Source organism: Canis lupus, chromosome 17 (genome assembly GCF_011100685.1).
Source record: "Canis lupus familiaris isolate Mischka breed German Shepherd chromosome 17, alternate assembly UU_Cfam_GSD_1.0, whole genome shotgun sequence".
Lineage (NCBI taxonomy): Eukaryota > Metazoa > Chordata > Mammalia > Carnivora > Canidae > Canis > Canis lupus.
The window spans coordinates 10,078,535-10,104,162 of NC_049238.1; positions in this window are offsets into that span (position 1 = coordinate 10,078,535).

Below are 25,628 nucleotides of genomic sequence, written 5' to 3' on the forward strand. Positions count from 1 at the left end.
AATGATTGCTATTTCTTTCAGCACTTTAGTCATTAAGGTTCTGTTGCCTTTTAATCACAATCCCCAATATCTCCCCTCAAATCTTAAAAGAAAGGTAGAGACCCACGTATCATTATATGCAGTTGTCACTAATGTTTATCTACTATATTTCAGATGCTGTTATACACTTTATTTACATTCTGTTAAACCTAACAGTAAATTCACAGAGAGGGAAGGCGGATCCCCATTTAACTTGTTAAAGAACTGATGGTCAGAGAGGGCACACCATTTTCCCAGAGGAACGAAATTAAGAGCTGGAATTGAAACCCAAGTTTGGGTAATTTCACAGCTTATTTTCTTAACCCCTTTACCTGACACTTGTCACTTGGGGGATGGAGGTTGCTGAGTATCTGAACTCCTTCCAATGTAGAGAAAACTTTCTGTACTATAAAACTTAGTGGCAGCAAATCCTCTCTCCCTCAGTAGGAAATGAAATGCCTTGTTCTTGCTTTTCCAGTATCTCCTTCCATAGAGAAGAGGCATATGACCCAGACTCCACTCAGACTCACTTGCCCAAATTTGGAGTTGTGAAACCATGATGAAAAGAAGCAAAGATTAGGAGGGATTAATTCAGTGTTTGTGAAACTGAGAACTTCATGGTGAGCTCTAATAAATTGTTCATATGCTATGTAAAGGTGTCTTCTGGTTCACACAGAGAGACACCAAAATATGTTTCAAAAGAAGGGAGGGATTTTAGACCTTCTGAGTAAGAGCTCTTGTTAGCAGGCTAATCAAAGGGGGTGGTTTGTGGATAAGGAAAGTCTCCTCTTCTGGGATATCTACCTCAAGAGAAAGAACTAGATCATCCCTTCCTGTAAACAATGCTTGGTGTATCAGAAAAAAAATCTCCTTTCATCAACTTGTATTTCTTTCGATAATAGTTCTGTGCTTCAGATCTTGGCTGAATAGATACTGCAAACCAGAGATGTGCTGCCAGAAACTTTTTTCTAGTTATCATCAATTCACAGGATTGTTTTTAACTCTCAGGTAATTTCGTATTTTTAACACTTTCTGTCACCCTTTATGAAATGTGTGCAAATAACAGCTGGGCTATTATTTTAATGTACATTGAAGCACACACAATTCATTTTTATGAAACAAAAACCACTGAAACATTGGAATCCTCACCTTCCCCTTGTCTCTGCCTATAATCTTAAAAAGATACAGAGCTATTAGAGGGGAAACATTTGCAGTTATGTTGCCTGAGCCATTTTGTCATCGCATTTCCAATTATGGGAGAAAAACTTAGTTGAGTTATCATCAAAAATGCAGGCTTTTAATAGATGTGCCAACAGAAGCAGTTTTGGGATTAATTTTTATAGCTGTCATTAGTTGCAACAGGACCTATCTATGGAAATCTTCCATTAATCTAGGAAGCCTGGATGAAGAGAATCCAGAAATTTGAAAACCCATAATATAAGGAGTTTAAGTTACCAAAAGGATGATCATAAAAGTTTAAAGTTTGGGATATATTTTTGAAATATATTCATATTATATTGTTAGGCCAAAAAAATAACATAAAAGGAAAAAGTCTACTTGGTGGTAGCTTTCTATTAGTATATAATATGTTCTAAATGCCATTACTAGAGTTTCTTGGGAAATTCTGATGACAAATATATTTGAGCATTTTTAATAGCAGTGTAGGGATTTGGGCACTTTCTGGGCTGCCAACACACAAGGTATCATCTCTTCATTTAAAGATGCAAAATCAAAGAGCTCCATGAGCAACTATTTATTGAGTATTATGATATTTAAAATGCATAACTTGATGACATGGAAAGTAGAGATAACAATTAGATAAGGGAATAATCATGTATCTGTATGAAGAGACAAAAAAAAAAACATAGGTGAGATATATCATTTGTTCTGGCAAGAAATACATAATCCGTCATTAAACAAATAGGTAGCAATAACACAAGAACCACTGAAGTTTTAGAAATCCCATTTCTTTCTCCTTCAGGGAAGGGAAATGAAACAGGAAAGATTGTCCATGAGTAGGTGGAAGTGCTTCATATAAGCACTTGGAGATGGCATATAAGGCAGTGAAATCACAAACATACATTAGAAACAGTGCAGTAGACAGTTTTGTCAGCATTTAGTTGTCCCAATTACCAATATTAAATCTAATGAGTCGGTATAGACTATTATATATTTTCCCTAGCCAACACCCCCAAAACACAGCCTTTTAAGAATTATTAGTATTGCAAGATATAATCTGAAGATTTTAAACTTAAGTGTTACTTTTTCACATTTTTTTTCTCTTTTCCATGGTCTCTCACACATTAAGCCAGTGCATGTATTGCCCCAGGAAAAGTGATGATCCAGTCTGATAAAGAAATTACTCCTCAGTTTTAAATTTCAATGTTTATTTTTTAAGCCCTTGGCAGAAATGGTAGTGCTTTTGATATGCTCTTTTTTATTTGGGGTGTTTATTTTTAATTCAAAAAGAAGAGCATGCAAGGTAGATTGAGATGAAACTCAGAAGGCCTCAGACTATGGCTCTTAAACCATAAAATTGAGAAGAATTCCTGATAGCACTATCATTTTCCTACCTAAAGGAGAAAATAGGTTAGCCTCCAAGCATGTGTTAGAGGAGTGAGAATGAGAGAGGTCTTGAGTAGAATTTAGACATAGTGAATATAACAATTACAACCTCCTGCTTTGATTCATTTAGTCAAATCCAAAGAGATGCTCAAGGGTATGAATGGATATTCATAGATACGTTTGGAAGTATCCTGGAACATATGAGCTTCCTTTATAAGGTAAAACCTAGAAATAACACAAAATTGATGAATTTAGGATGGAATAATCACAATCTCTGAGTGAAATGCTTAAGGAAAGAATGCCTAGGTGATCCAATAGTTCTGAATATGATACAGGAAATCGTCTTTAAGCTTTTCCATGTCTGCTATAGATTGCAAAGATAATGAGGATGCTGATAGTAAAGTGATGATGATGGTGAGATCAACAGAAACATCTAAATTCTTATTAACCATTTTGTAATCCCTCTAACTGCTCTGTAGAATATTAATTTTTATTTTCCGTATTTACAAATGGAGAAATTTTGTCATAGGGATGCTAAGAGAAAGCCTCTGGAACAGTAGAATCTTTGAATTTTTGATAAGAAAGACTCAACGTGAAGACATTTCTGGTAGCTGGTCATGATAGAGTAGAATTATCAGCAGCGGGTGAAGGAGAACAGAAACCAGCAAAAGGTTCAAAGTTTCAAAAAAGACTCTGGGAGATCAAGGATATCACAAGCAACTGACTCCCTTGGATGACTCATCATAGTTGATGGGGAAAACAGAAATGATTGGGTATCTTTGCTTAGTGGTCAGCCTGTGCTACATCTCACTAAAATAACCAGCAACCTCAAGAACTTAATCTAGTCAATCTAATACTTGATTTTGGATAAACAACTTAGATGTTTAAATAACAAAAATTTATTTCTCACTATAAATTCTTATCCATAAGGGTTAGGAGAAGATGTCTGCTGTTGCAATCATTTAGGAAGCTAATAGAGCAGCAACTGCCATTTTGAATGCTAACACTTGCCCTAGCCTGTTAACCACCATGGCAACCACAGAGTCCTATATCTTTGTGAGGATTCTCCTTCTCCATTATTTCCCCTTGTCACATCTGAAGTGGCTACTGGAGAACATTCCTTTTTTGGCATCCAAGCAATTTTCTCAACCTTCTCCTCCCTATAATATAGCAGGGGTTAAAGGTCATTTTAATCTTCAAATAGTCACCAACCCACGAAACGCTTCATTTACTTTCCATAACCAATGTAGATATCTGCTACACGCTAACAAGTACTTTTATCACCTCTCAACCCCAATAGTTATTCTGGATATTTAGGCAATATATTCTGATAAGATAAACATACACTTTGAAACCAATATGACTTCACACCAGGTGCTGTATAAATTCAAATACAAATAAATATAGAACATGTCTAAAAATGCACTTGGGATGAGCACTGGGTGTTATATGGAAGTATTGAATCACTATATTGTATACTTGGAATTAATAATTGCACTGTATGGTAACTAATTGGGATAATTGGGATTTATTTTTTTTTAATTTATTTTTTATTGGTGTTCAATTTACTAACATACAGAATAACACCCAGTGCCCGTCACCCATTCACTCCCACCCCCCGCCCTCCTCCCCTTCTACCACCCCTAGTTCGTTTCCCAGAGTTAGCAGTCTTTACGTTCTGTCTCCCTTTCTGATATTTCCCACACATTTCTTCTCCCTTCCCTTATATTCCCTTTCACTATTATTTATATTCCCCAAATGAATGAGAACATATAATGTTTGTCCTTCTCCGACTGGCTTACTTCACTCAGCATAATACCCTCCAGTTCCATCCACGTTGAAGCAAATGGTGGGTATTTGTCATTTCTAATAGCTGAGTAATATTCCATTGTATACATAAACCACATCTTCTTTATCCATTCATCTTTCGTTGGACACCGAGGCTCCTTCCACAGTTTGGCTATCGTGGCCATTGCTGCTATAAACATCGGGGTGCAGGTGTCCCGGCGTTTCATTGCATCTGTATCTTTGGGGTAAATCCCCAACAGTGCAATTGCTGGGTCGTAGGGCAGGTCTATTTTTAACTGTTTGAGGAACCTCCACACAGTTTTCCAGAGTGGCTGCACCAGTTCACATTCCCACCAACAGTGTAAGAGGGTTCCCTTTTCTCCGCATCCTCTCCAACATTTGTGGTTTCCTGCCTTGTTAACTTTCCCCATTCTCACTGGTGTGAGGTGGTATCTCATTGTGGTTTTGATTTGTATTTCCCTGATGGCAAGTGATGCAGAGCATTTTCTCATATGCGTGTTGGCCATGTCTATGTCTTCCTCTGTGAGATTTCTGTTCATGTCTTTTGCCCATTTCATGATTGGATTGTTTGTTTCTTTGGTGTTGAGATTAATAAGTTCTTTATAGATCTTGGAAACTAGCCCTTTATCTGATATGTCATTTGCAAATATCTTCTCCCATTCTGTAGGTTGTCTTTGAGTTTTGTTGACTGTATCCTTTGCTGTGCAAAAGCTTCTTATCTTGATGAAGTCCCAATAGTTCATTTTTGCTTTTGTTTCTTTTGCCTTCGTGGATGTATCTTGCAAGAAGTTACTATGGCCGAGTTCAAAAAGGGTGTTGCCTGTGTTCTTCTCTAGGATTTTGATGGAATCTTGTCTCACATTTAGATCTTTCATCCATTTTGAGTTTATCTTTGTGTATGGTGAAAGAGAGTGGTCTAGTTTCATTCTTCTGCATGTGGATGTCCAATTTTCCCAGCACCATTTATTGAAGAGACTGTCTTTCTTCCAATGGATAGTCTTTCCTCCTTTATCGAATATTAGTTGCCCATAAAGTTCAGGGTCCACTTCTGGATTCTCTATTCTGTTCCACTGATCTATGTGTCTGTTTTTGTGCCAGTACCACACTATCTTGATGACCACAGCTTTGTAGTACAACCTGAAATCTGGCATTGTGATGCCCCCAGATATGGTTTTCTTTTTTAAAATTCCCCTGGCTATTTGGGGTCTTTTCTGATTCCACACAAATCTTAAAATAATTTGTTCTAACTCTCTGAAGAAAGTCCATGGTATTTTGATAGGGATTGCATTAAACGTGTATATTGCCCTGGGTAACATTGACATTTTCACAATATTAATTCTGCCAATCCATGAGCATGGAATATTTTTCCATCTCTTTGTGTCTTCCTCAATTTCTTTCAGAAGTGTTCTATAGTTTTGAGGGTATAGATCCTTTACATCTTTGGTTAGGTTTATTCCTAGGTATCTTATGCTTTTGGGTGCAATTGTAAATGGGATTGACTCCTTAATTTCTCTTTCTTCAGTCTCATTGTTAGTGTATAGAAGTGCCACTGACTTCTGGGCATTGATTTTGTATCCTGCCACGCTACCGAATTGCTGTATGAGTTCTAGCAATCTTGGGGTGGAGACTTTGGGGTTTTCTATGTAGAGTATCATGTCATCGGCGAAGAGGGAGAGTTTGACTTCTTCTTTGCCAATTTGAATGCCTTTAATGTCTTTTTGTTGTCTGATTGCTGAGGCTAGGACTTCCAGTACTATGTTGAACAGCAGTGGTGAGAGTGGACATCCCTGTCTTGTTCCTGATCTTAGGGGAAAGGCTCCTAGTGCTTCCCCATTGAGAATGATATTTGCTGTGGGCTTTTCATAGATGGCTTTTAAGATGTCGAGGAATGTTCCCTCTATCCCTACACTCTGAAGAGTTTTGATCAGGAATGGATGCTGTATTTTGTCAAATGCTTTCTCTGCATCCAATGAGAGGATCATATGGTTCTTGGTTTTTCTCTTGCTGATATGATGAATCACATTGATTGTTTTACGGGTGTTGAACCAGCCTTGTGTCCCAGGGATAAATCCTACTTGGTCATGGTGAATAATTTTCTTAATGTACTGTTGGATCCTATTGGCCAGTATCTTGTTGAGAATTTTTGCATCCATGTTCATCAGGGATATTGGTCTGTAATTCTCCTTTTTGGTGGGGTCTTTGTCTGGCTTTGGAATTAAGGTGATGCTGGCTTCATAGAACGAATTTGGAAGTACTCCATCTCTTTCTACCTTTCCAAACAGCTTTAGGAGAATAGGTATGGTTTCTTCTTTAAACGTTTGATAAAATTCCCCTGGGAAGCCATCTGGCCCTGGACTCTTGTGTCTTGGGAGGTTTTTGATGACTGCTTCAATTTCCTCCCTGGTTATTGGCCTGTTCAGGTTTTCTATTTCTTCCTGTTCCAGTTTTGGTAGTTTGTGGCTTTCTAGGGATGCGTCCATTTCTTCTAGATTGCCTAATTTATTGGCGTATAGCTGTTCATAATATGTTTTTAAAATCGTTTGTATTTCCTTGGTGTTGGTAGTGATCTCTCCTTTCTCATTCATGATTTTATTAATTTGAGTCTTCTCTCTCTTCTTTTTAATAAGGCTGGCTAATGGTTTATCTATCTTATTAATTCTTTCAAAGAACCAACTCCTGGTTCTGTTGATCTGTTCCACAGTTCTTCTGGTCTCGATTTCGTTGAGTTCTGCTCGAATCTTTATTAACTCCCTTCTTCTCTTGGGTGTAGGATCTATTTGCTGTTTTTTCTCTAGCTCCTTTATGTGTAAGGTTAGCTTTTATATTTGAGTTCTTTCCAGTTTTTGAATGGATGCTTGTATTGCGATGTATTTCCCCCTTAGGACTGCTTTTGCTGCATCCCAAAGATTTTGAATGGTTCTATCTTCATTCTCATTAGTTTCCATGAATCTTTTTAATTCTTCCTTAATTTCCTGGTTGACCCTTTTATCTTTTAGCAGGATGGTCCTTAACCTCCACGTGTTTGAGGTCCTTCCAAACTTCTTGTTGTGATTTAGTTCTAATTTCAAGGCATTATGGTCTGAGAATATGCAGGGGACAATCCCAATCTTTTGGTATCGGTTCAGACCCGATTTGTGTCCCAATATGTGGTCTATTCTGGAGAAAGTTCCATGTGCGCTTGAGAAGAATGTGTATTCAGTTGAGTTTGGATGTAAAGTTCTGTAGATATCTGTGAAATCCATCTGGTCCAGTGTATCATTTAAAGCTCTCGTTTCTTTGGAGATGTTGTGCTTAGAAGACCTATCGAGTATAGAAAGAGCTAGATTGAAGTCACCAAGTATAAGTGTATTATTATCTAAGTATTTCTTCACTTTGGTTAATAATTGATTTATATATTTGGCAGCTCCCACATTCGGAGCATATATATTGAGGATTGTTAAGTCCTCTTGTTGAATAGATCCTTTAAGTATGATTAGTGTCCCTCTTCATCTCTCACTACAGTCTTTGGGGTAAATTTTAGTTTATCTGATATAAGAATGGCTACCCCTGCTTTCTTTTGAGGACCATTCGAATGGTAAATGGTTCTCCAACCTTTTATTTTCAGGCTGTAGGTGTCCTTCTGTCTAAAATGAGTCTCTTGTAGACAGCAAATAGATGGGTCCTGCTTTTTTATCCAGTCTGAAACCCTGCGCCTTTTGATGGGGTCATTAAGCCCGTTCACATTCAGAGTTACTATTGAGAGATATGAGTTTAGTGTCACCATGATATCTATTCAGTCTTTGTTTTTGTGGACTGTTCCACTGAACTTCTTCTTAAAGGGGAATTTTAAGAGTCCCCCTTAAAATTTCTTGCAGAGCTGGTTTGGAGGTCACATATTCTTTTAGTTGCTGCCTGTCTTGGAAGCTCTTTATCTCTCCTTCCATTTTGAATGAGAGCCTTGCTGGATAAAGTATTCTTGGTTGCATGTTCTTCTCATTTAGGACCCTGAATATATCCTGCCAGCCCTTTCTGGCCTGCCAGGTCTCTGTGGAGAGGTCTGCTGTTACCCTAATACTCCTCCCCATAAAAGTCAGGGATTTCTTGTCTCTTGCTGCTTTAAGGATCTTCTCCTTATCTTTGGAATTTGCAAGCTTCACAATTAAATGTGAGGTGTTGAACGGTTTTTATTGATTTTAGGGGGGGATCTCTCTATTTCCTGGATCTGAATGCCTGTTTCCCTTCCCAGATTAGGAAAGTTTTCAGCTAGAATTTGTTCAAATACATATTCTGGCCCTCTGTCCCTTTCGGCGCCCTCGGGAACCCCAATTAAACATAGGTTTTTCTTCCTCAGGCTGTCGTTTATTTCCCTTAATCTATCCTCATGGTCTTTTAATTGTCTGTCTCTTTTTTCCTCAGTTTCCCTCTTTGCTATCAACTTGTCTTCTATGTCACTCACTCGTTCTTCCACCTCGTTGACCCTCGTCGTTAGGACTTCTAGTTTGGATTGCATCTCATTCAATTGATTTTTAATTTCTGCCTGATTAGCTCTAAATTCTGCAGTCATGAAGTCTCTTGAGTCCTTTATGCTTTTTTCTAGAGCCACCAGTAGCTGTATAATAGTGCTTCTGAATTGGCTTTCTGACATTGAATTGTAATCCAGATTTTGTAACTCTGTGGGAGAGAGGACTGTTTCTGATTCTTTCTTTTGAGGTGAGGTTTTCCTTCTAGTCATTTTGCTCAGTGCAGAGTGGCCAAAAGCAAGTTGTATTGGGAAAAAGAGAAAAAGAGAGGAGAGAAAGAAGGAAAGAAAAGAGAAAGAGAAAAAAAAGGGAAGAAAAAAAAACGAAAAAAAAAAGAAGAAAAAGAGAAAGAAAAAGAAAGGAGAAAAAAAGGGGGGTGGGGGAAGGAAACAAATCAAAAAGCAAAACAAAACAAAAACAAACAAACAAAAAAAAACAAAAAAAAAAAAGAACTACAGGGGAGTATCTTCTGATTCTGTGTACTTTAAGTCCCTTGGCTTCCCCTGGAACTTGTCAGTCTAGCTGGTGTTCTGGGGGAGGGGCCTGTTGTGCTGATTTTCAGGTGTTAGCAGTTGGGGGAGCTGCTGTGCCCCTGCCTGGTGCAGGGCTCGGTGGGGGTTGTTTACCCCGTGAGGCCGCAGGAGGAACAGCCCCAGTGGCGGGGCAGCTCTGGAAACCTGGATTCAGCTCCGGCAGGAACTCCGTCTGCAGGGCCTGGAGGCTCCGGGGCGGGGCCGCTGATCTGCTCAGCTGGGGCAGGAGCGTCCTCGCTGTCCTGGGCCCTCCCGGCCTCTGCCTGTCCCGGGGGGAGGCCGGATCCTGGGCTGTGTCCCGGCGCCCTGTGCTCTGGAGCCTGCGCTGGTGGATTCGCGCTCCCGCCCCGCAGCCCCCTCCGCGGAGCCGCCCCCGAGCCACCCCCCCCCCCCCCCCCCCCCCCCCGAGCTGCTCCGGGTCCCGCTGGGTCCCGCCGTGCGCGCTGCAGCCCTTAGGGAGCTCGGCGCACTCTCCTGGGCGCGCAGTTGCTGTTACTGTCCCGGGAGCCCGAGGGCATCCCCGCCCTCCTGGGTCCTGCTCCACCTCCCTGGAGCCCCTCTCCCCCGGGAAGGTCGGTGCAGCTCCTGCTCCTCCGGGACGGGGCTCTCCTGTCCTGGGGACACTCGCCCCGGCCTCAGCCCGGCTCCTCGCGGGGCCCCTCCCCCTTGGAGGCCTTTGTTCCTTTATTTCTTTTTCCCCGTCTTCCTACCTTGATAGAAGCGCGAGCTCTTCTCACTGTCGCATTCCAGCTGGTCTCTCTTTAAATCTCAGGCCGAATTCATAGATTTTCAGGATAATTTGAAGGTTTTCTAGGTAGTTTGGTGGAGACAGGTGATTTGGAGACCCTACTCTTCCGCTGTCTTGCTCCTCCCCCGGATAATTGGGATTTAAAAAAACTTTTTTTAAATGGCTTGGAAATAATCCTGAGTCTTCTCTCCTGCAACGTGGCATCCTCCATCTTCTTTGCTAATGCTGCCATTCAACCTGTGACTTTCTAGTTGCTTTTTTGCCACTTGCTGTATGAATGTGTCTGTTTCAAAGTAGTCACCTTCAAATATGAAGGTATGATGAGGGTGATTTGCTGTGAGGATGATGGTTAGCATCGATGGGACTTTTTTTCTCATGTCTTTTAATCTCACCTGTTTTAGGGTAGATAAAAGTCTTAGTTTGATCTGAGAGATCTTGTTCTATGCTTATTTGCCAAAAAGCAATTATTTACACTACCTTCTTTCCATATCAAATATACTGTCAATTGGTTGATACTTTACATGATTATTATACTATGATTATCATATCAGTGTGACCGTAGGCATATTGTTCTAATTAAGAGAGTTTTTTTTCCAGTTCACTGACTGACTCTATTTTAAGTTCTCTAGAAGCAAAGATAAAGGTCAATTTTAATGACGCCACATAATGAGGTACTCAAGTTTTCCCTTTTCACCAAACCAAACAAAGTTATGTCTCTAATTCTCTTTCTTCTTAATATGATGTATTTGCACATAGAATACCCTGGTTTGGAAGATTATGACTATTATGTACAAACTACCTGATTGTCAGGCTGAACTGGTCAGTCCTGTTTCTTTCCAGAAGGCTCAAAAGGTCCTCAAAATAATAGAAACCTGATTAATGTCAAAAAGATACTTCAGTATACCTGCATGAGCACATTGTCTTAGGCAATGTGATACACAGAGAGTGTTGAATTAAATACATATCTGCTGAAGAAAATTAAACTGGGCTTTCTGTTTCATTAGAAAGTAGAGGCTGCAATTTTCTACTCAGACTGCCAGGAACTCCACCAACTTTAAAGAGAGAAGAAAGCACTTTTAGAGAAGATGCGTTTTAAAGGTAACACAGCGAGTGGTTCAACTAGCGTGGATATAAACACATTGAATGGGTTTGATTGAGCAACTTCCTTAGGGGAAATTCCAGCTTTCAGTTCTCCAATGGTCTTCAAACACTTAGAGTTTAGAGGTCAGAAAGAAGAAAAACTTAGCACTCAAGCAAAGTAATCACAGTTGTCTTAGCAGCTGGAAGTATGCGAACAAGTGCACTGACATTTACAAATCCTTTGATTGCTGGAGATGATTAGGTGACCTTGTTAGCCAGAGAAATTCTTCCTGCTTCCTCTTAGCAACTGGATGCAAAACAGCCATAGGCTTTACCTTCACTATAGCGAAATGCAAAGTGGAAGAGGTAGGACACACACACAGCGCTACATTCCTCAGAAGAGGCATTTAAGTGAAAAAAAAAATTAATTTGTTAAACCTCTCGTCATTTCCTGAAAAAGGCCACAGCCAATAATTTCAGTACAGAAATTATTATGAAATAACACTCTACGAACGTTTGTTTTTTTTTAAGGAGGTATAAAAGGCAGATTGTGTAGGTCTAGAAAATATATGCATAGCAGAAAGGAAGACAAATCCTAAATTAAGAAAAGAACTCCTATAGTCTGACTTTGACAGTTAAATTTAAGAGACAGATAACCCTAGCATTTTTTCCCACTTACATCTCCAGCATAAGAGGTAATTGGAGGCAAGAGAGATCTTACTATTCTCTCTTTCTCCTCTGAGAATTTCCTTCCTCTGCAGCAAATTTTATCCTTTACTTTTTCTTCCCAATTTACTATCAATCCCTGGTTTATATAGCCTGTTTAAGTATGTGTTCAGGAAAATATGCATCCATCATTTAATCTTTGTTGTGAATATAAACCAGACTCTTATTACTCCTAGAAAATGTCGGCCTTTTAATCTTTAATCTGATTGTGGAATAAAGAAGTCAGTTGAATTCCGGGATCCATGAAAAGATTTCTGGGAAAAAGATAGGGGAATACTGACACGTAGATATAAGAATTCTAATGCTGTTTTGTTAATTACACACAAGAGCAGGTCTGTCCATGGGAAAAGCGGGTCTAAGTTGATGCCTTCATCAATAGCAGAAATGTGGTCATGCTGCTGTGAAGAGAACGCAAGCAGGAAATGTCAGCTCTACTTACTGGAAGACGTGTACCAAGGAGTAGACCCAAAAGGCAATCACCTAGACATCCTTCACTAAGAAGTTAACTAGGCTGACTTTGAATGTATCCATTCAAAATCTAGAAGTTAATAAATCAAAGCACCAAAGTAGGGTAGGAACTGCCTTCTCAGGTATCCTACTTAGCTTAAGACCCACCCTGGCTCTACCACTTACAAATTTGTGAGAAACATGGCAAATTATCTAGCCCCCGTCTCTGTGCAAGTCATGTCTCTTGCAATAACTTGTAAGATTGTTAGGTGAATTAGATGTGATCACACATAAGCATGCCTGTCATATACTGTTTAAGAATTCACACATTTTCTTCTCATTCCCTGTTTTAATTGGGTTTATATTTAAACATGAAGCAGATGAAGAAAGAAGTTTTTTAAGACAAAGTCTTCTAATACTAAGGAGCAAGGCCCTGCTAGTGTACCCTCAAGTCATATAGTGAAAGTCATACTTTAGTGTTTTAGCGAATATGCCAAAGATTTCTTTGGCTTGTTTTATTTAAATGGAATTTAATTACAATTTGTGTCATGGATCAGAAAATCGCTAATTTTTTCATACCCATAAAATCTCTGAAATGATTAATTTTGTTTATTTTTACTCATCTGTATCATTAAATCAGATAGTTTCAAAACTGATAGATTGGCATATTTATTCTTATGAATTTTCACAGTTTATTGTAAATATATAACTGCTAACTGTGATCACTAGCACAATAAGACTACTTAGAAAAAAAATCAGAATTCATGCTGTTCACACTATTTATAGAAGAGCTGGGTATTCACTATTTGTGGGCCATTCCTTAGAATGGTATTTGTGTTTACTTTAGGGTATAGCTCTGTGATTTGGAAAGGGACTGTGATGGGGTGCCTTTAATCTCTGTTAGTTAAGCATCTAACTTCAGCTCAGGACTTGATCTTGGGATTGAGCCCCACATTTGGCTCCATGCTCCACAGAGAGTCCATTTGTCCCTTTCCACTTCCATCTGCTACTCTCTTGACTCATGCTCTCTCTCTCAAATAAATAAATACAATTCTTAAAAAAAGCAGAGACTTTGAACTTTGGAAGGGACCAATTAAAAAAAAAAAAAAAAAAAAAAGCAAAGGGACTTTGAATTTGCCAAAATGTTGTTTCAAGGATAGATGATAACCCAGTGCTATGACAATCAGCATATGGGATTTTCAAGCCTATAGATATGTTTCAGGTTAGATTGATTAATGAAAAGTTCAATATTTGGATAAAGACAAGAGACCTGATACTCTAATTACTAACGGCAGCAGTATTGTAACCATGAATGGAGCTACACAATTAAAAGGTCAAGCCAAAGTAAACAGGTGCAGAATGCTAGAGAATTGGAGTAAATCCCTTTACCGGACATGCCTGAAGATAGCTCTGCTTCTAGATTTTCCATTTGCAATAACCTGATAAATTCACTTACTCTATAAGCCAGTCTGAGCCTGGTTTTCTGACACTTGCATTTGAAAGAATCCTTCATCCAGCTCAAATTTAATAACACTTTCCTCAAATTTATTCTGAAACTACTTTTAGAACTTCTATTCTTTCTTTCGTATTATTTTCATGGTTTTCAACAAGTTGAAGTCTAGACTTGTAAACTTGCTTTTCAAGGGCATTAACAATCTAACTGTAGTTACTTTTCACCTTCTGCTCTTTTATAGAAAAATCTGTGCCTCAGCTGAACTATTTTATCAACACCTCTAGCACATTTCAGGCACAGTCCCATCTTAACATTGTGCATTTCCTCTAGCACATAGAATGTATTCTTAAAGGGCTTTCCCTCTCAAATCCCAGACCACGCCCTTTCTATAAACATCCCTCTAATGTCCTTTGTGCATACTGAATCATTCAAATACGGGGTACTTATTCTGCATAGAGCATATTAGTCAAATACCATTTCACACATACAGCCCCAGTTATTAAGGACTGTTAATTTTGTTATCATTTTCTTCTATTTTGCCTAAAACAATTCTATGTACGTCAAAACAACTTTATTGAGTTATTTAATTTACATATGTGCTTTTTTGGGATTCATTTGAAATGCAAATTGGAGTGTACATTGATGCTACTAATTAAATGATTTTCTGAAATTTCATGTAGTTCTCATGCATTTTGAGGTTATATAAGTTTTGTTGTGTTTTCCCCTGATTCAGTAACTATTAAGAATTTAGAGTTGTCTAAACATAATAGAAAAATTAAATAACAGAAATCAGGAAAATAACTCAATTGAGTAGGCTGCTCAGTGGGGATGGGAGAGTTTTTCTAAGACAGGGTGTCTATGTGGCTCCTTAGCTGAGGAAAGTTCTGGTAGTCCTATTGTACTGGCATTCCATCTTTGTTAAATTTATTCTAGATTTTTAATTTTAACAAAATAATAATGAAAAGTTGCATTAAAGTAAGCTAAGGTGGATTTGGAGAACTTCCTTGCCATCTGTTAATTCATCAGATTCACGTTCAGTAAAAGGGTTTACTCTTTGGAACATAGTTTAATCTGAAAAATGACCAATAGGAACTCAGCTCCATTTTCATGAAACTTTCACATGGAATCTAACTTAGTCCCTTCTCTTTATGTAATAAAAAATGCAGAATACTCAGACACTGACAATTATGGACAGAGATTTCTTTCTAGTCTTGGGCAGTAATAGAGGAAGTGCTCAATACTATGGTCTGCCAGACATTACATGTACCAGCAAGTTTTGCCATAGTTGATGCTAATCTTCCAGCAAAACTAAGCTTTCATGTCAATGTAGTCAATGGGAAATGTGGAAAATTCAAGATTAAGAATATAGAAAGCAAGTATAGAAAGCAAGGGCTGAGAAGTATATCCAGAGACCTATAGAAGCTCATGTAATATGCAGTGAAAGTATATATTGATTGGCTTATCTTATTTGGCAATGCTTCTTATTTATTTATCAGTTGCTTATGCGTTTTGCAATAAAAGTTTTAAATAAGAGCAATATAGCTTTTAGCAGCAGTGGTCAAAAAAGTAAATATTTAATTAAAAATAATTGAATTTTCATTCTTCAAGAAGGCAGATAATGAATCTATAATTTGCACAAAATACAAGTTAAATTTACTTTCCATGGTGGAGTTAGAGTGTTATTACTGATAATACAAAAACTATCAGACACAACACTGTTGAAAAACATCAGCATCTATTTCAGAATTAGTAGAAGCTTTAACAAGATGTTATCAAAGATGTACATGTAGAATTTTTTAACATGCAGAATTTCAGAAGATGCATTTATATTTTATTCTATGAAGCATGCCTTTGCATTTAAATCAAAAGCATTTCTAAACTAGTTTTGTTCATTTTGGATTCCAGAGTGTCCTAGGTAGAAATAAAAAGTGCTATTTTTTGTCTCTATTAGCAAAAGAGAGACTTTATAAACAGTTAAATAATACTAGTGTCATTAGATGCTTCAAAAAAATTAACTAATTCTAATAATGGCTTAATTTGTTTTTTCAAATGGCTCATGAAATCCAAGTAAGACTTTTAGAATTTTAGTCTGGAAAAGATTAAATGGTTGATTTATTATAAATGTTGTAAAGTCAGTTAAAAAGCATATATACTTATTTTTGTATTTATATTATGAAAACAATCTTTAGTAGAGCACAATGTTGGCTCCCTTAAAAAAAAAAAAAAAAACTATGGTATTCATCATTCTGACTGACTTATTTCACTTAGCATAACACTCTCTAGCTCTGTTCGTGTCTTTGCAAATGATAAGATTTCATTATTTTTATGGTTGAGTAATATTCCATTGTATTTAATGTTCCACATGTTCTTTGTCCATTCATCAATCAATGGATACTTGGATTACTTCCATAGTTTGGCTACTGTAGATACTGCTGCTATAAACACTGAGTTAATATTTTTGTATTCTTTGGGTAAATATCTAGTAGTATAATTGCTGTATCATAAAATAGTTCCATTTTTAATTTTTTGAGGAAACTCCATACTGTTTTCCATAGTGGCAAACACCAGTTTACATTCCCACCAACACTTCGAGAGGATTTTCCTTTCTCTACATCCTCACCAACACCTAGAAACAGACTTTTTTTTTTTTTTAAAGATTTGCTTATTTATTTTAGAGAGAGAAAAAGTATGTGAGCAGGGGAAGGGGCAGAGGGAGAGGGAGAGAGAGAATCTTCAAGCAGACTCCCCACTGAGCACAGGCCATATGTTGGGCTCAACCTCATGACCCTGAGATCATGACCTGAGCCAAATCCAAGAGTTGGATGCTTAACCAAATGAGCCACCCAGGCATCCCAAAACAGCCTCTTAATCATAGAGAACAAATTGATGGTTACTAGAGGGGAGGTTGGTGAGGGATGGGTTAAACAGGTGATAGTGATTAGGAGTGCACTTGTGATGAGCATCCGATGATTTATGGAAGTATTCAATCACTATATTGTGCTCCTGAAACTAGTATTACACTGTATGTTAACTAACTGGAACTTAAATAAAAACTTAAAAAAAAAAAACAAAAAAAAAAAACAGAACCCTATGTAGCACAAATGAACTTAATTTCAGCGAGTACAAAAAGCTGACACATCCCAACAACTTAAAATTCTGATGGTCAAGATTAGAAAGAAAGATTATTATTTACACAGAGTAACTAAACTAGAGCTATTTTGTGAACATTTGTGATGTGGAACATTAAAGAGGAATCAGAATTTAAATTCTGGCCTTGTCTTGGATTAAGTTTGCCCTTATACTATGGACAAATATAAATTGGACATAGCATAGGAGACAGAATTTTAAGACTTTGTTAGAGGGAAGTACAGAGATTGTGGAGGAGAGGGCAAAATAAAGATGTGAGCCCTGTGACCAACCCAGCCTCCAGCCTTAGTGCATTCTGGAATGATGACATCAAGAGGATCACAGGCTGAACAAAGCCATCTTCCTGAGTGAGGAATAATGAGATTGGATTTTGAGGAGGATGAGTGACTTGTGTTTGTGGAAAGAATACATGAGATGATGGAACTATATAGAAAAGAACCCCAGAAATAGAACCCCAGTCTCTTGATGCTGCTGTGGAATACTAACCAGTTTATGCCAGAGCTGGAGTTCCACAAGACCAAGCAAAGAGGTACTGGTGAGTGTAACTGGAACAGTTTTTAGACCTTGCACACTGCTGAAAAATATTCGAGTTTCAAGTAACAACAGGAAAGAGATCTTAAATACCCAGGGCATTCAGGGGATTTCTCATGAGGACAGTGCTTCAGCAGTAGAGCTAAACTAGCATGACAACAAAGCCCTATAAAAGCTTCAAAGCAGCAGTAATCAAACTACCTACAAATAATTAACTGCTAACCAGAACAAACTATGGCAGAACTCAAACAAATAAAACAAAATATACTCCTGAATGATTAAAATTCACAATGTGTGTGTGTGATTATATTATTTTTCTTAATATTTTATTTATTTATTCATGAGAGGCACAAAGAGAGAGGCAGAGACACAGGCAGAGGGAGAAGCAGGTCCCCTGTGGGGAGCCCGATGTGGGACTCGATCCCAGGACCCCAGGATCACACCCTGAGCTGAAGGCAGATGCTCAACCACTGAGCCACCCAGGGATCCCCATTATATTATTTTTAAAATATTTTATTTAACTTCAATTTTCCAACATATAGTATAACACCCAGTGCTCATCTCATCATATGACCTCCTTAGTGTCTGTCACCCTGTTACCCCATCCCCCCACCCATCTCTCCTTCTATAACCCTTTGTTTGTTTCTCAGAGTTAGGAGTCTTTGATGGTTTATCTTTCTTCTTCTCCTTCTCCTTCTCCTTCTCCTTCTCCTTCTCCTTCTCCTTCTCCTTCTCCTTCTCCTTCTTCTTCTTCTTCTTCTTCTTCTTCTTCTTCTTCTTCTTCTTCTTTTTTAAATCTTTCTCTCTAATTTTTCCCCACTCCATTTTCTTCCTTTCCCTTATAGTCTCTTTCAAAAGTTAAAAATGTAGAGAAGCAAGAAGGACCCAAAAGCGAGTGGGGGAAAATCAGACAAAGGAAGGAGGCTTAAAATTAAAAGTGATGACAGAATTAACAGATAAGGATTTAAAAATAACTATCACAAATATATTCAATAAGGGGTGCCTGGGTGGCTCAGCTGGATAAGCGTCTGACTCTTGATTTCAGCTCAGGTCATGATCTCAGGGTCATGAGATCAATCCCCGATCTTGGGCTCCTCACTGGGCATGGAGTCTGCTTGAAGATCTTTCTTCCTTTACCCTCCTTTCTCCCCATGCATGAGCTCTCTGATGGATCTCTGAGTTCAATAACATTAGCATCATAAATGTAGTCCTGTAAGTATATATAGGCAAAGCCATGGAAGATCCATAGAGAAGAAGATCTCTGAGTTTAGCTCTTTTTTAGCCTGCTTTCATATTCAGGTTAAAAATCTGGCAGATTCTGTGGGGGGCAACTTGTTTGTAGAGTCTTGTCTCTTAAGCATCAAAATAAATAAATAAGTAAACAACAACAACAACAACAACAACAAAACTAGAGAATTTCATTCTTGTTTCCAGCCTGCCACATTCATACATGGGTCTAGCGTTTGGCAAAGCACACCAGGGGAGAGGAAACCCGAGAGTTCTCTTCTTCAGGTTACAAGCCCCTGCAGCTGTGAGGTAAGGCCCATTGCTGCCTGTTTTCCCCAGCAGGACACTTCTGTCATTGGCAGGGAACCAGATCCTTGGTCTTCACCAGAACTAGAGCAAAGTTCTCCCAGGGATGAAAATGGCCAATCAGCTCAGCTCCGCAAAGCAGTGCGCTTCCCTATCTAGAATTTTACTTCATGGAAACTTCTTTGCAACCATGGCCATTCAGTGTTTTTAACCAAATGGATCATGCAATTCATTCCTTTCGTTTTAACTTTTTTGCTCATCTGTCTGTATTTATTTGGATGCAGTGGCTTCCCAGTATCTAGTGTATCTCACTCAGAAGCAACTGCTTGTCCAGGCATTTTTACATTATTCTAGAATATGGCTATTATTATCATTATTTCAAGTTTCCAAAAGAATTAACTTTAATCTGTAAACACTGATTTAAAAGGGCAAGGTGATTGCAAATGAACTAGGAAAGACTTAAATGCCCAGAACAAGATGAGCTGATGGATGACAATATACGATGTTACAGTCTTTGGAAGAATAAAGAAATCACTCAAATTACAAGATAGTTTTTTAAGTAGAATAGTTGGCCGTGTTCTTTCCCTGTGCGTTCCCTGCATCTGAATGGAGAGCTTTTCTTTCCTTGGGACTAATACTGTAAAGAGTACCAAACAGGTTGCTCCTCCTGCTTTTTTTTTTTCTCCCCTCCAATCTGAGAGTTTCAATAGCAGTGGATCCAAGGGGGTTGTTTGTAAGAAGAGGAACTCCATCCCAAAAGCTGACTGGACACACATTCTGCAGATAATTCATCAAGGACTTTCTCAGCCATCCACTTCTCCACTAGCAATGAGAATTTCCTATTAGTTTTTTTTTTTTTCTGTTATTCTTCTGGTGCTGGATTATTACCCGCCTCACCACATCCAAGAAGTAGAAGAGAAGAGTCTTAAGAAGTAATTCCACAGTCAGATGAGAATTTTACTGAATATCCAATTCACACCAAAAGGCTTGGGCCATTTTTTTGTATCTCTTAATAGAATTTTAAACTAACTAGCTTTCTTTAACAGTTGATCAGCTTATTTTAGGAACTATAATTTTGTAAAAATTTAAGTAGGATGACATTTTAATACTTGAGAGAGTGTTCTTTGAATAGTGGGCATATACGACTCATGAACAAATTATTTCCATCTCATTTCATAGCTACATAACATAAAAGTTGTATTTTACTTTTTATAACCAGTCCATTGTAACAAAAGTAGCAACTGGAGTATTTATGAACAATTCAGAATTGGAGATATTTTAAACTGCAAAGAACATTTTTGTCATATTTATGTGAGGAGGTAAATGTGAATATAAATTGATGATTATCTAAATACATACCAGTGAGTTATTTAAAAAAAAAAAGGAATTAGGCAATAGAATTTGAATGTCACCTCCTGAATAAATTCTTAAAACTAAAAAGAAATAGCATTTAATGATGCAAGCCTTCGTTATTTGGGAAATTATTTTTCTTTAAACATTTTATTTTGCGATAATGTTAGCTATTAGGTGTTACATAATGTTATTTTCATATCCTAAACATGTTTTTAAACTATATAAAGCAAAGCAAGACATGCACATCTTTATAAGAAACAGATACGAAAACATTTGCTAGATTTTGATAATACTGGCTCATTGAACATTTGTATTACTCACCTAACATGTCACACATTGTCATAGTTTATATGGGGAAATAAATACGACAGTGTTTTCCAAAGCCTCATGATCTCTCAGGCAAAACAAACAAACAAAACAAACAAAACAAAACAAAAAACAAACAAAAAACCCAAAGAGCATGCAATTTTAAGGGCATATGAGAAATGATAATAATATACATGCAGAGGTACGTTAGGACAAAAATACATTTATAATGTAGGGATTGGTTGAATTTCCTCTGAGCCCTTTAAGTAAGAGAATACATCATTGTGCCTTGCCACATGTAAAAAGACTTTTCGAGGCATATAAGGAGCTAGCCTCTAGACATCAACGAAGGCAAGGAATCAAATTGGAAATAAGAAAAAAAATGCCTTTTTATGGACCTCTAGGGCTGGGGGTAGGGGTCAGAGGATGCGGAAAGACTAAAGATGGAGAAGTATTGAGTTAGAGCTGAGAAATGTTTTAGCCAACACCCTCTGAATGAAATTTAAACATAGGTACCTAAAATGTGCCTCAGCTGAACTCCCCACCCCTCAGATGGTTCCCAATTGTGCCAGGTTGGGTAGGAATACAGCTATGCGTGTGAATGTGTATGAGCCAGCCTGGGAGGGAGGGAGTCCTTGACCAATTCTCAATTTCTCAATGCAGAGACTGCAGGGGGCTGGCTGTGCAGCAAGTCTGGTAAAGGAAGGCATCTTCTCCTTGTGGGTTCTGCTGGGCAATGCCTTGCAATTGCCTACGGTTGGTCCTGAAAGATCACAGACTGACTGGATATGGGCCAATGGCTGGACTCCTCAAGGAGAGGAAGAAAAAGGGAAAGAATCATTTTGAAAAAACCAGGGTACTGTAGTGTGCCTACAATACTGAGTGTATGAGGACAGTGGTTGGAGGGGAGGCCTCAGGTTATCATGCTGGATAGACAGGCTGAGGTCAGGCTGTAGAGGGCTTTTGCTGTGATTAGGCTTTAGGACTTGGCCTTAGTGGATCCTTTGAAGGAGTCTACCTATTGTACCGGGAAAAATATAGCCTGGTTAAACTGGATGCATAGACTTGGACAATTTATCTCCAAGAGGGGGAAAAATAACTTTATTGATTGACAGTTTATCAATACTGATTTAGAAACAGACTCTAAACCCATGCCAAGTAAATTAAACAAAATAGGTAAACTTTTGCGCATTGATCATATGAACTAAATCTATCATTTTTCAACTATGTTTTTGTCTTATTGGGACATGGCCTGAGAAAGAGACTATAGTATGTTTAAGTTTTGTAACCATTGCCAAATATTTTAATTACCTTATGGAAACAAACATGTTACTCATTGAAATCAGCACTTACCAGAATTCTTTTTTTTAAGGGATCTGTTTTCTTTTTTTTTTTTTTAATTTTATTTATTTATTCATGAGAGACACAGAGAGAGAGGCAGAGACATAGGCAGAGAGAGAAGCAGGCTCCATGCAGGGAGCGTGATGTGGGATTCAATCCAGAGATTTCTGGGATCTCACCCTCGGCAGAAGGCAGACACTCAATCGCTGAGCCACCCAGATGTCCCTGAGGGATTGGTTTTCGAGGGTAGGGGGAGGGAGGAGGGAGGGTGAGGGAGGGAGGGAGGGAGGGAGGGAGGGCGAGGAAGGAAGGAAGGAAGGAGGAAGGAAGGAAAGAAAGACCGAAAGAAAGAAAGCAAGCAACGACATGACACGTAAAATTCCTGACTACAGACTGACGAAGTCCGCCTTCATTTCTTTATCTTCGTTCTTTGTTCTTTCGTTCGTTTCTTTCGTTTTTCGTCCTTTTTTTTCTTTCTTCTTCTTATTTCTTTCTTCTTGTTATTCTTCTTCTTTCTTTCTTTTTCTTCTTTCTTTCTTTCGTTTTTCTTTCTTTCTTTTTTTTTTTTTGATTTTACTTATTTATTCATGAGAGACACACACACAGAGAGAGAAAGGCAGAGACACAGGCAGAGGGAGAAGCAGGCTCCATACAGGGAGCCCAACGTGGGACTCGATCCCGGGTCTCCAGAATCAGGCCCTGGACCGAAGGGAGCGCTGAACTGCTGGGCCACCTGGGCTGCCCGGGATCGGTTTTCGATGCAAAAAAAACCTCAGTGATGCATGTCAAAGGTTTTATATATATTTATGTTACATAATAGTCACAATAATCTCATAAGATAGTTATTAAAATATTTTTCCTTTCACTGTTTTGTTTTTTACAGATGAGAAAGCCCGCACTCAAAAAACCATGGTAACTGATCCAAAACAACACAATTAGCAAATAGTCTAAATTGACCACCAAAGTAAGTATCTCTTAAATAGTCTTACATTGCTGATACTGAGACAGCTGTTACCTTTAAACATTTTGACCTAAAAGCAGACATTTCTTATCTTTCCTATGCTGTGTGTGTTTCTGTGAAGTCTATTCATTCCTTTGGTTTTATCTGCTTAGAATGCACCGCTTAAAACATCTTGGAGTTTAGATTATTTTTCTTCTGCCTCCTTTTGATGGCTTCTGTATGGTATTGATAGTGATTACATGGTGGAATGGGGAACATAAGGAAGGATGAAGCATAATCGGCACATATAATAAATGTTTTTGAAAATGATGCAATGATGAAAGAATCATGGGAAATAGTGGTGATATGGAAAAAGACAACATTTCATAAAACTCTGAAAGATAACCAGGTATAACATCAGTTTTAAATCTTTTCCATAATGATAATGAAAAAAGAAATTCATTGGTTAATTGGCTTTAGTTTAGCTGTGTGTAGATGTCATTTATAAACCAATGATTTCAAAAACAGAATAATATTAGCGACATAGTGCTATTGGTGTTAAGTTTTTTTTGTTTGTTTGTTTTTAATTTTCAGGGTGTTTTGCCCAATACTGCTGCTTCTGTCCTTTTCAGCATTGATATTCAGGATATACATGGTAGGACCTTATCTTTGAGGCAAGAAAGTGTTATCAGATTTAGTCTAGAGACAGACAGATCTGGGTTCTTTTCCTGGTGCTGGAATACTCATAATCTGAAGAATTAGTAAAATGGGAGCAATAATATTTATCTCAACAGGGCCATTGTGAGGCTTATTTGAATTATTGTAGAGAAGTAATGTCTTAGAATTACTAGCCTGTACTAGTCACTCAGTAAATGGAACCTGTTGTGGTTATTTCCACTCATGTTCAAATTCATATAACACTAAGATAAATATCTCTTAGCATATATCCATTACTATGTTTATCCATTACTTTGTTTTGGCAAAGTAGCTTTTATTTATTTATTTTTTTAAAAGATTTTATTTATTTATTCATGAGAGTTATATATAGAGAGAAACAGAGACACAGGCAGAGGGAGAAGCAGGCTCCATGCAGGGAGCCCTACATGGGACTCAATCCGGGGACTCCAGGATCACGCCCTGGGCCAAAAAGGCAGGCGCTAAACCGCTGAACCACCCAGGGATCCCCAAAAGTAGTGTTTATTAAGTTATCTTATATGTGTATAATTCTGGGCGGGGCAATTTCTCTTGTTTTCCTATTTCATCCTTACATCAATGTTGTCAGGTTACCGTAATTTTATTGATTTTACATACAAGAGAACTGAATTCTAATTAAGTTATAGAACTTTCACAGAGTTGTATAGTAGGTAATAAATCTGTGATTAAAGCATGAGTTTGATATGAAGACTAAGCTTTATTTCACTAGACTAGCCTCATGATCTTTTTTTAATCTTTAAGTCATTATCATCTTTTGTTGTCTCATGAATACAACAAAAATATAAGAGAAAAGATGTTCATCAATATAGTGATATTTTTCATGCTCTCAGTCTTCTGCCACAAACCCAAGAATTTCTATAACTCAGTTATGAGTTTAATAGGAACTAGCGTGTATAGCGTGGTTGAATTTGTCTTTTACCACAATCTGAAAACATTTTATTTTCCTTAATAGTTGTACCATATGCCAAACCAAAATCTAGCAGTTATTATAGTCTTTATTCTTTCCCACAGGCCTATATTCAAGTCTTGAATTCTATTCCTTGTCGCTGTGCCCTTACTTCTCATCTAAAACATCACAATAGTTTCTGTATGTATCTTCCCATCTCCTGCTCAGTCACCTCAAATACACCTTCCATGATGCTACTGAGAGATGAGTCTGAAGGGCAACAGTATCATGGAAGTCCCTTCTTGAAGTTTTTCAAAGGCTCTGTGCTATCTAAAGGGTAAAATCCAAAGACTTCAGCAAGGCACCATCTACAATGGGGCTCCTTTCTTGTCTCTTTTTCATCCACCTTTGATATAAACACTATTGTCATAAATCTCTCAATTCTTTCTACAGCCCAGAATGCCTTTTTCTTACTGATTTTTCTCATCAACTCTTATTTAAACTTCAACAGGAAAGTTGATCAGAGGAAGCAGATCTCTTTAATTCCAAGTATCTCATTCAGGGGTTCTCAATGTTATGTAGAAATATGATATGGATACATGAATAAAAACTACGTGGAACCTGAAGTTTATGAGTCATGTCAGATGTTCTACATCCAGACAACACACACAAAAGCTTTTGAAATTCATAGATTTGATATAAGAAAATATTAACATGAAAATATTTACTGACTTTTGTTTTCCGTTATTTGCTTTACCTAGAACTAATAACTTAAAATATTTATTTTATTATTATAAATACTAGTATGATATTGGAAAATATTATACAAAATGTATAGGAAATAGTGTACACTTGAAGAAGACAAGTGATACTTGCAGTTGGCATACAAAGTATGGTTTTATTCTATCCTGCAAATAATTTAATAGTGAAGTTTTACAAATGTTATTCTGAACCATATCAATTAAGTCTTAGTAATCTTCAACATTTGCTTTTTAATCA